The 12,264-nt window shown below is 38.5% G+C and overlaps 1 protein-coding gene across 1 annotated transcript in view; it reads left to right on the top strand.

Moving 5' to 3' along the window:
* The window catches only part of LOC122881865 (transmembrane protein 65-like), a 39,508-nt gene that overhangs the window by 4,518 nt on the left and 22,726 nt on the right, over nt 1-12,264 (top strand). The gene's annotated exons all lie outside the window — the stretch shown is intronic.

Genomic DNA, 12,264 nt, shown 5'->3' on the forward strand with positions numbered 1-12,264 from the left:
GCCTTAATTTAAAATAATAGAGAGTTTCAGCAGACCTGCAGTTTTCTGGGAGTCCAGATATGTGGTGCATAAAAACTGAACGCTGCTTCTCCATGTTTAGTTTTGACTCTGGGGACAGAAAGCAGACCTGTCCCAGACGACCTGAGGGGTCTGGATGGTTCATAATGAAGCAGAAGATCAGAAATGTACTTTGACCCTAAACCATTAAGTGCTTTATAAACCAACAGCATTATTTTGAAATCAATTCTTTGACAGACAGGAAGCCGGTGTAAAGACCTCATGACTGGAGTGATGTGATCCACTTTTTTGGTTTTAGCGAGCAGCAGAGTTCTGAATCAGCTGCAGCTGTCTGATCGATTTTTTAGAGACCTGTAAAGACACCGTTACAGTAGTCGAGTCAACTGAAGATAAATGCATGGATACATTTTTCCAAATCCTGCTGAGACATAAGTCCTTTAATTCTATATATATATATATATATATATATAATTATAGATATATTAAGGTGGTAGTAGGATGACTTTGTGATTATCTTAAGTCCATGACTACACCAAGATTTCTGGCTTGGTTTGTGGTTTTTAACATTACTGATTGAAGTTGAGTGCTGACTTTTAATCGTTCCTCCTTGGCTCCAAAAACAATGACTTCAGTTTTATCTTTGTTTTATTGAAGAAAATTCTGGCACATCCAATCATTGATTTGTTCAATGCACTTACTCAGCGCTTGTATGGTTAGTCCCCTTGTCATATGGTTATGTACATTTGTGTGTTGTCTGCATAATTATAGTATTTTGTTGTTTTCCATAATCTGAGCCAGTGGGTGCATGTTGATGTTAAACAGAAGAGGCCCCAGAATGGAGCCTTGGGGAACTCCACATGTCATTTTTGTCTGCTCAGATGTGTAAATACCTATAGACACAAAGTAGTTTCTGTCCTTTAAGTACAATTCAAACTTGTCTGTCAGGTTATTTAAACAAGCTGCAGACACAGAGCAACATTAGCATTAATTTTGAGTTGTATTTCTGGTCAGTCGTCGAATGTAAGTCCAATGTTCTCTCTCCTTTTAGCTCGGTTTTTTGGTCACCACCAACTCCTGAGGGAAATATCAGACTCTTTAGCTGCTAAATGCTACTCTATGTTCACCAGCTAGTTGCTAACTTTGTTTGTCTGTCATTTGGTACTGGGCAGGTAGCATAGAGTCTCTTTACCGGAGATTGTTTTTTGGCTGAAAACAGCTGACTGCTACGGCTGGAAACAAGTTGATCACCGAAAACAGTAATAGCAAGTTGTGGGCAGTAAAACCAGAACAATGAGCTGAAATATACTTAAACACTGAGGCCTGAGGAGAACTGTAGAGTCGGTAGACAATTTTTTGTTTGTCACTACAAACAACCCCTTTCACATCTGATCCATTGTTCATATAGAAAGATTGATTCATGCTGATTTAATTTAGTAGAGACAGAAAGGGAAGCTTGCAAGCAGTATCGGTGGATCAGAGAGTGGATCAGACACATGCTGAAGTGATGGTCATACACAAATACATTCACCTTTCTGGAGGGGTGGGTTAGTGTCCATTTTAGAGGTTCGAAGACTTCTTGTACCTGTAGAAATGCCCCATTCTCAGAGAAATAAGAGGAGTGAAGTGTCTGAAGAAGAGTTTGAAGACAGCAAATAAGTTAGAAGACAGAGATGAGGTGCGGACGCAGACGCTCAGAATGGATGAACCTAGTGATATTAAGTGGAGAGCTGTAAACAGAGGGGAGATGGAGAGGAGAGAAGTAAAAACAATGAGGGCGCTAACTAATAATCAAGATTGGTGAAAAGTGACTCAGACATATTTACATGAGAATATTGACACTGCACACAGCTGAAAACCTCTTTTAAATTGTCATGTTTGAGTTCTCAGTAATTACAGTCAGAGACCAGAGACAGAGGCTTCAGTTTAGTGATTATTACACAGTCCTGTCATGGAAAAGGAATTGTTGGCTGGGGCATAATATTAATATTTGAAATAACTAACCAACTAATACTGGGATAATCATATCAAACTAAGAAATGATTAATTATTAAGTTAGGAGAAATTAGGAAATTCTCTAGTGATTGTTTATTCATTGTGATGGTATAATAATGATAGAAAGAGAGTGGAAATAAAGAGGCCTCACTGATTTTCACCAAATTGTATTTTATTAATAATTTACTTAACATATTATCATCATTATTTTCACCCCCCAAGTATGCATGTTTGAAATCAAGCATGATAACAGTAGAAAATGGGATTATGATATACAGTATGTGTTGATGCTTGAATATTAGCTTTACTTTTAGCAGTAAGCTGCAAAATGGCTACCTGGTGGTTTTACTGAGAATATTGCAAACACTATTGACTGACTATATATATATATATATATATATATATATATATATATATATATATATATATATATATATATATATTTTTTTTTTTTTTTTTTTTTTTTTTTTAATTATATGTCAAAGCAGCTTTGGTTACAGTTGTGTGGTTTTCCCACAGGCCTGCTGGTGAAAAGGAAAACGTGAGAGGAGACGAGATAGAAGCAATTTGTCTTCATGGCTGAGAGGATGGTGAAGTACTGTAGAGGGAAAGTTAATTGATGATGCAAAAGAGGAGAGAGAGCAGCGAGAGGAAAGGAGGGGTCTGGATGATCTTTATGACTCTGTTTTGTTTTTCACCTCAGTGACCCTTGAGGCGGCAGTACAAAATCTTAGGGGCATCAATAAACAAGCCACACTAGCCTCTTCCTTTCATTTTCTTTAAATTACCCCTTCTTCCATTTGTTTTAAAGTTTAAAATTCTTCTTCTTCATCTTAATCTCTTCTTGAACCATGGCCAGATTCTGCAGGTATAATGCATCCAGGATCAAAGCTTTCATCCTCTGTCCTCAGGTTTGTCTATTTCAAAGAGAGGCCTAATATTTTCTATGCTCTATATATTGCTTTCGTAGTGTCTGGTGATATTTAACTCCACCTTTAATGTTGAAAGGGGAAGCCATATCCTCTTTCTGCTTTTCAGATTCAAGAGGGCTATACTTCTTGCCTGAATTAACAGACAAAGGAGAGCACCTTTTCATTTCTCCTTTCTGCCTCAGCTCATACAGTGTTATTGTCATGCAAATTCACACACACACACACACACACACACACACACACACACACGGCTGCATAATGGTAGTCCATGGTGACATTTAACCTGCTGTGACCCATGCACAAACACAAGAGTCAGTCTGGTAAAAAAAAAAAAAGTAGAGGCATCAGCACCGTTGAAGTCGCTCTTATGATGCTGCCATCATGCTGATATTTGACTTCCTGAAAAGCAACAGTGATTCTCGCTGAATCACTTGAGTTAATAAAATGCCAGTCAGTTCTATTGCTGTGGACCTTGTTGCTGTGACATTTTTCTGGTAATTTGTGTACAGAAAACACACCATTCATCACAGTCTGTAATAACACACTGTGTGCATATATTGAGTGGAATTTACCGCCAACAGAAGATCTGCAGCCATTAATAACTAATTAGTCTCAAAGTGCCAAGGTTTCAGAGTAAGTAGTTCTTCATTGGAAACTTTTCTAAACTGCAGTGGATGCTGAACTTATTTGGCTTATTTGGACACCCCCCCCCCCAAAAAAAAAATGATGAGGTGGTAACTGCAATCCCTGATGCTGTGGAGAAAAAAAAGCAGAGTAATGAGAGCTGACACCAGCTGAGTTTTTTCCTTTAAAAGATACCTTATCTCCGCAAAGGAGGTCATGTTTTTGGTGCCGTTTGTTTGTTTGTCTGTCAGCAGGATTAAATCACGGGGCGGATACATGAACATAGTTTTTCACAACTGTTTGATAACAAGCTGCCTTGTTCATGATGTTATTTCAGTCTAAGCATTTGATATTTGTACATATGTACATGAAAATAAAATGTTCTCTGGTTTTCACATATGTATGTTAAGTATGTGAAATATTTCGAATTTAGATGTACACAATAAATGCACAGCTGAGATGATGAGGCTTCAGCTAGGCACGAACATATTTTGACATAGGCTACTGTAATTCTAATAGTTTTGAAAATATATCCAGATCTAGTGGTTGGGCTTGCAGATTTGCATATCATAGAAGACTGGACTATCGGCCTTGGCGGAGGTTTGCACTCTCCGAGTGCGCTTTTTGATTAGTTATAAATGGACAATTTACCACCATTGACCTACGCTAAGCCCCGCCCCCCTTAATTACTGTTGCTAGGCCCATCAAGCTTTCCAATCTAGCATGGCGTACATGTGATTTGCAATGATAACGGTGGCAGGTTTACCTTTCGAAATACTTAGTCATTTTTTAAACTATTTGTCCTTGGTGTCAGACAGTGGTAGACAAAAGCAACCTTCCAAATTCTAGACAACTACTGTTGGTTTTGCCAGCTGAAATGAACTGTCACTGGCAGAATTTATTAGCTGCAGCTAGCTAGTAAATTAAGCTAACTTAGCTCCATAAATTGGTTAAATACACCATCTCTGACATGTTTCCAGTGGATGTGTTTTAAAACGAGAACTCAGTCAAAGGGGTCTTAAATATATATCCGCTGGCTAAATACATGATATCATGCTAAAAGATTGAGGCTAAAGCTAACAGGTTCCAGGCAAAAATTGGTGAACATAACGCTATTCTGAATAACAAGTTTGGCTGGGGGGACAAGGAGGACTGCTTCCCATGCAGTGGGAAAATACTACAGTAGCGTGTCGCTGGATTGCTATCGTAAACAGGGCTTTTTTTCTAATGTAACCCCACAAAATGTAGTTACCTAATGAAATGCTACTTGGCCTTTGAAGTAGCGTTGGGTTAGGTTACTACTGTAGGTAGTGAATAAGTTAGCCAGGCGTGCTAATGTTTGCAGCTTACTGTATATTAGAGCAGCTTAACGCTGTGGAATCTATTCCTTACACCTTTACTCATTTGTTTTTTGGTTTTGGAAAGGCTAAATAATTAGACAGCCTTCTAAACTGTTTATGTGCAGATTATCGGTCTTATTAGAGTCTCAAGAACAGCTTCAACATGTTGAGAAATCCAAAGCCTGACAGGCCTGTCATACCTAGTTACAGTTTCTAAGTTATAATTGGACAATTCGCTGTTCAGATATTACCCTCAAAAATCATCTTTACTCTGAAATTGAGAATCACTGGATTTCAACCTTGCTTACAATAAAGTTTTCCATGTTTTGAATCTTTGTTAGAGAATCCATCAAGGACAAGTTTAATGTAAAAAAAAACACATTATATATGGAGCCCTATATGTGAGATTGTCTTTCAAATGGCAAACTGGCACCAATTAAAATTTTATGATTTAGAAGTTATGAAAGTGAGGAGAAAAATCACTGCATATGGCTCTTCTTCCTTGTGAAACCTAGACAGATGGATCAAGGCAAGAATCAAATTACATAGGCACCACAGAAGCCCATTTAATATTATTATGCACAGCAGGATGTGTTTGATATTCAAGGTGGTGTTTGTTTTTGCTAGTCTGTCCGATCTATCATGAGGTCATGAGCTTCAGAGCGTTAAGAGACAGGGATGGATCATTTTCTATTTTTTCTTGGGACAATATGACCTCTAAAGACAACACACACTTGCTTTTTGTCACCTCAAAAAAATATTTTCTCTTTCATTTCTTTTGCTCTGTTGACTCCTCACTCACTGTTTGTTTCCTCGTATCTCTCCTACTCTCACTGTCCCTCCTTTTCACCCTTATATGAGATGTACCACAACACACTACACATCATCCCTGTTTTCTGCTTAGTTTGTATCTGGGCCCCTCATAGGCTTCTGTAACTGATCTTGCTACACAGTCACCATAGCTGCTGATTTCACTGCAGCCCCACAAGACTAAAGTTAGCACTTTATAGTAGATATTAAGGTTAATATTTCTCTCCAGGCATGTATATGCTTTGTGTTACTTCTAGGTTTCATTTAGGAAAATACTAAGTTGCTTACCTTACATGCCCTAGTCATCATAGTAGTCGTTCATTCCAAATTTGCTATTCAATTAAAGGTCACAAAAAAAAGACCCGGAGTGTGCCACATTTTTAAAATTGTCCTTTTTTGCGACTGTGAAGCCTGCAAACAACAGCCTACGTGGATTAAGAGTAAAGGAGGATTTGTCGTTTAGAAGACAGAGAGATATATTTGGATCATAGCTCAACCCAGTCAAGTCTGAAGTTTTTACAGTTTTTACAAAAAAACAGCTGCCTGCTGTGTCTGGAAACAATGCTGATAAGAAAGCAGTGAGAGTGAACCAAACAGTAAAGTTGTGGGCCGTAAAACCAAAGCAATAAACTGAAAGAAGCTAAAACACTGTAGAGCTGAGAGTAACAGCAGAGTCTGGTAACAATTCTCTGTGGGTTCATCACTCCGTATTTATTATTTGTCAAATGTGAATTTAACATTGAAAATTATCCTTTCAAATCAGGCCACTGGTCCTCAGGACTCTCAGGCTTTAAAGGCCTGTCCCTGTTTTTCTTGCTGATTAGTCCTTTTTCATGTTAGAAACTTTAGGAGAGTTATGCTTGTAGTTTGCTAAGGTCAACTCCATATAAGAGTGGGTGTGCTCCAAATGATGAAGTCCAGTACCAGTGTGGTTTCCAATATTCAAATTTGGAAAACAGAATGTGCTGACCCAAGTCCCAGGCAGGTGCAGCAAGTACAACATGTAGCTTAGCAGCGGTATGGTAAACAACAAAGACTGGTAAGCATCTTTCACATGGGTGAAACCACCTGGAAATATTACTGCATTTACTTTGAAAACAGTTCCAAATGTTGTGCAGTAGTTGTTTAAAGATTAAGCAAAATCTTGTACAACTCGCCCTCAGCAAGCAGCTTTCCTCACAGCTCCTGCTGCTGTTTATCAGCGAGACTGATTCAGTATAGTTTTCTTCCAAGTCACTCTATTTAAGCAATTTTCTCCTGCCCTTGTTGCTCTGTACAGTAACATGCAGCATTCCCGCACGGCCAACCATAAAGGTGTAAAGTTGTCCCACACTAAACAGAAGCAATAAAAGAGAGCCAGGAAGATGGTCTGTACACACCTACAGAGGTTCTGATTTGCCAAAATAAGTGAAGACACCTGTGCATGTGTTTCTGTGTGTACCATTGATTGACTAGGGGTTTAATTCTAGCAATCTGATCAATAATTGACATCTAGGAGGCCAGGTGCATGCTATAAACTGCAATGAACTTGCTTCTATGATAGAAAACCAGCGTCACGTTTGTTGCCAGGATTGAGAACCATTACTGTGAACTACACGGCTGCAGGATTTGGATCCCCTGGCCACAAAAACATGGTGAGCGTTACTGTAATGTAGGTGGGAGCAGGCGATATATATCACTATCATCATGGGATGAGTGTTAAAATAAAATAAAAATATGGTGGTGTTATTATTATGGTGTGTTATTGTTGGTCTTAACCATTCATGTAAAAATGCATGGGCTCCCAGGACCTTAATCTCTGTGTAATGGCACTAATGTGCAGGGGAAGTCACTGTAAACCATCTATCGTGTGACTTATTTTAGGCAGCCCACTGCTCATTTAAAAATATTTCCATTTTTCCTTTGTTCTTTTCGGCTGTAAGACAGAGAGAGAAAACAAGGCTACTTTCTTTTTTCATTCCTGTCTCCTGTGGTTTGCCATTTGTCATGGGGGACTTTCTCAAAGATTTGCTTTTTGCCTGTTTCTGTGTTTGTTTGGTTGGTTTCAGTTCCTCCACAGCTGCCTTAATTGACACTGGGGGAATTGACTGGCTTTATTTCTCTACCTGTCATGTAGAGTTCACTGAACTCTCAGGAAAAAAGTACTTTGCTGAAATTTTAACTGCACTGTTGGTGTGTTGTCATGCCCCCCGTGCTTTGTGTTTTCTTCTCACAGGTAAATACTGACTCCGTAATTTTGCATTTACTGGGAGCTACTCATTATTTTCCCTCAGCGGACAGAGTATTTTTGTGTGATATGACCTTTTTAGAAAGTTCTCCAGTAGACATGTAAAGGGGAGCAGATAAAATTGGACAAATGGAAATAAAATAGGCTTTCCTTCAGATGAGCTCTTATATGAAAATCACAAGCTTTAGGTGGATAATTTTTTCTAAACTACATTAGCCTTAGTTATAAGAATTTAATACAGAAACATTTCATTGAGTATTGATTGCTTTTCATTTTGTTGTACTTTATGAAATATTTCATGCTTTCTAAATCTCATCAGTCATTTTAGGACAAATTAATTTCAGCCTCAAATTTGCAAAACTTGATGGGAAAAATCGTTTCCCATCGTTTTTTTTACTAATGACTGTCCTGGCTCTTGTGGCCCACATTCTGCATGCTGTGTAATTTCCTCTTTTGTCTCATAAATCACAGGAGAATAGCATGGTGCTGTGCTCTTGACGAATGGCTCTAGCCTTCTATTGTTCCCGTTCTGCTATGAGAATCCCTTCTGTGTGAGGAGGTGTGCAACTCAAAAATCAATAAAATCCTGAGGGGGATCACAAGGATGTTTTTAGTTTACATTTGCTAAAGAAAGCCCAAGATACACACTAAGAGAGGCAGTCACACACACAAACTGCATTGCACTGTTGCTCAGTCCTGTGATGGAAAATGCCCCAACTGTTTTTTTGATTTCTACCCCTGTAACACCAACACCTGAATTTGCAGAAAATGTTATTGCCTCTGTTTGTCATTTTTTGAGGCGATTTAATGGGCCGATGGACATTCATTCATCTTAACTGAGTTTTGCTGACAAAACTTGGCTTTTGGGTTGATTCACAGACGTATTTCCAAAACTCTGTTCACACTTCATGCTGTACCAGCACCAAGAGACAAAGTGTGGAATAAGCCATTTGTCACGGCAAAACAAGGACAAGAAAGTGTGACTTTTATCTCGCCTTTTAAACAATCACAGCAAAAAAGAACTTGAGTGTTAATGGTTGCCTCTTCAAACATAAACAATTTCAGAGCAGTAAGCAGCTGAGGAGGGAATAAAAGTGAAGCTAAAAATCTCAGGGTAAAACCCAACCAACCAGCACACACACATAAATGTTTGTAGATGAACAAATTCCAGATGAGAGCCTCAGTGTCTGTGTTTTAAGTGCCATCTGGCTGTCTGAGTAGGGAATATAGAGTTTCACCAATTGGAGTTAACATACAGACTGTCAGATAAAGCACATTAATTGTGAGATACAGAAGTTAAATATTAGATGACATGATTAGACCTTAAATAGTCACATTAGCAAAACCAGTTTTTAGCCATGCTAGCGGCATGGCTCTAGGAATGGCAATGTCGGTTGGTCAGATAGTCTACCACCGTGGTACAGACTGAAATATCTCAACTATTGGATACATTGCTATGGAATTTAGGACAGGCAGTTCCCCTCAGGATAAATTGTAATAGCTTCGTTGATCTGCCGATCAGGTAAAAATTTTAAATTGTCCATTATTTATTTTGGTTTATGACCAAATACTGTATCTGCAAAACTAAGACATATTCCCATTAGTGTTTAATGCAGTAGCAAATGTTAGCATGCTAAACTAAGATGGTGAACATGGCACTGGTAAAGATTACACCTGCTTAACATCAGCATGTTAGCATTGTCATTGTGAGCATGTTAGCATGTTTACGCTAGCATTTAGCTCAAAGCACCGCTGTGCTTAGGTACAGCATGGCTGTAGACTCAGTCTTGTTTAATCTGTTTCCTCTTGTGTCAAAATGCTGCCTAGATCCAGCCTGATTTGTGTGTTTCTCTTGTAATCATCAGCTTGTTAAAAGGTATTTAGTAGGCTGTGTGTAGTAAATGCTTCAGAGAATTGTTGTAGCTGACTTGGCAATTACCTGTTAAGATCTGTTTCCAAAATGGTGACATATTGTGTTTTCTGTTTATCTGTAAACACAGTCTTTATCAGATGCCAGATGCGTGCTGTATGGGCTATTCTGCAGTAGGAGGACACAAAGTAAGAGTAGGCTTGAGAAGAATGAAACATGGTTGCTTTGGTATTTAATCATGCTCGTGGTTAGCTACTTATCACAGCCCATTAAATGTTTTCAGCACTGTTGGAATTGAATGCTCTCGAGACAGCAGCTGTGGGGGATTTAAGACACCATGCAATCAATACTTCATACCAGAGGAGTTCTGGGTGCAACAGACAGCCATGTCAGCTATCATAGTTCTAATAAATGGCAGGATGACGCCCAGTGGATTGGGAGAGAAAAATCTTCTGTTTCTTGTTAATGGGTTTCGTCATGTTACTGGTGATGAGACGGTGACTCAGCTGCATTTTCATTTGGCCTCATTCTTTTTAAGTGATGGGGGAAAATATAGCAGGAACAGGCTCCTGATTTGGGACACAATGATGTATTAGTTCTATCATGTCAAAATAGGACAGATTAGAACAATTTATTAGATTGATCACAGGCCTGTATTTTAGCATACAGCCATAGTATTTCTGGGAAATGATGATCATCAGGTATTTTAATTCATTTCTGCAGTTTATCTAACCTCAACTGTTGTTCGTTCCTTTTTTAATCCGGTAGAAAATCACCATTAAAAAAATAAATAAAAAATGTGGATGATAACAATATAGAACATTTTATAATGGCACTAAATTATAGAAGATGCATCCTGGAAGGAATTCTCTGCTTTAGTCTTACAAGTGAACGCGAGCTTGGACTAATGTTGAAACACAACCCTGAAGTTAACACATTTCCCATGGATGACTAGTTGCCATATTAACTTATAACTCAAACCATGTGCCATGGAGGGCTGAGAGTATGCAAAGACTACACCAGATGATGCCCATTATTTAATTTCCCTTGTGTTAAAGTAGTACAGTACAGGTACAAGAACACCCTGGAATGATAAATTGAGAAAGAGCCCTACATTACATACAATACTCTGGGCCTTGCACATCACATGGTTTGACACCACCCTCGCCTCAGTGAATGACTAATATGATTGACCTTCACATTTATGTGGGATTCATCCATCTGACAATGGTTGGAAATCATTAGGAATCCACATAAAAAAAGAAGGGGGAGAAGTTATTACTTTTTCCCGTACTCCTTCAAAGATACTGTTTTGTACTGTCAAGTCCAGGTTAAACAAAAAACATTGGTGAATCCATCCAGGTTCACTTTCACTGATCACCAACATCTTTACTGTCTGTCCCTGATATATTACTGTCCCTCAAAGCTGTCACATGCCTCATCCAAAACTTAGTAACTGACCAGCCATCATTGTGGTTGATGAGGCTAATATTCACAGCAGAATATGCATGAATAAAAGAGTTGCAAGATGAGCAAAATGATTTCTTTCTGGGAATTTCAGAGTCAAAGAGATGTTTTTCATATGCTGTAGGTAACCACTTCAGTTTAAGTTTTAAAGAAACGTTAAATGTTTTAGTTAAATTCTGTATATGAACCTACCAAAACAAACCAAATGTTTGTTGACCTTAAGTATGGTACCACTGGTTAGTGACATCCATATTATTGACAAGTTTCCAGAGCCTTACAGATAATAATGTCATATGACGGCTGAGAAAAATTCAGCATCAGCTGTTTAGAGGGAGCTTTCAGTGAGAGAAGTTATGCGGTTGATGCAGCAGTACACTGACAGCGTTGGCTCACAGAGGAGCAAAGGAAGATCATTGAAAGCCTTTAATTAAATCCTAAAACAGCCCCTGAATGAGTGATAAATGGAAAGAAATGTGTTCTGGTACTTAATTATCAAAACCATCTATCTTCTGTGGGTAGGATCTTCATCTCTGCTGGTTTGTTCCTGTCTTGTAGTTTGATAGTTTATGCTTTTTATAGCTGAGAGGATTTTCCTCTCTGTGAAATGAAATAAAACCTTTAACAATGCTCAAGAGGAAGTTGGAAAGAGACAATAATTTATTCTGCACAAGGTGCTACAGGGGCTGGAGGCAATGACAGATGTGTGTGTCTGTGTGTAAGTACTGATCATGATCATACAGTTGTATCGGTGAGTGTGCATCTCTGTGAATGTGTCAGCAGTATTTTTACTCTAGCGCTGATGAAAGGGCCGTTATTGAGGTGAACAATATCCATTGTTGTGTCAGCAACATGAGCTGGGGGTTTAACTGAAGACATGTAAGAAGCTTGTAATGTGACACAGAGTCCTGAAAAGAGGAAGTGATTTTGTGATGTTACAGCCTGAATTTTAATGATTCAAATGGATAATTTGCCAGTTTTCAATGA

The sequence above is a fragment of the Siniperca chuatsi genome, linkage group LG9 (assembly GCF_020085105.1).
Source record: "Siniperca chuatsi isolate FFG_IHB_CAS linkage group LG9, ASM2008510v1, whole genome shotgun sequence".
NCBI classification, from domain to species: domain Eukaryota; kingdom Metazoa; phylum Chordata; class Actinopteri; order Centrarchiformes; family Sinipercidae; genus Siniperca; species Siniperca chuatsi.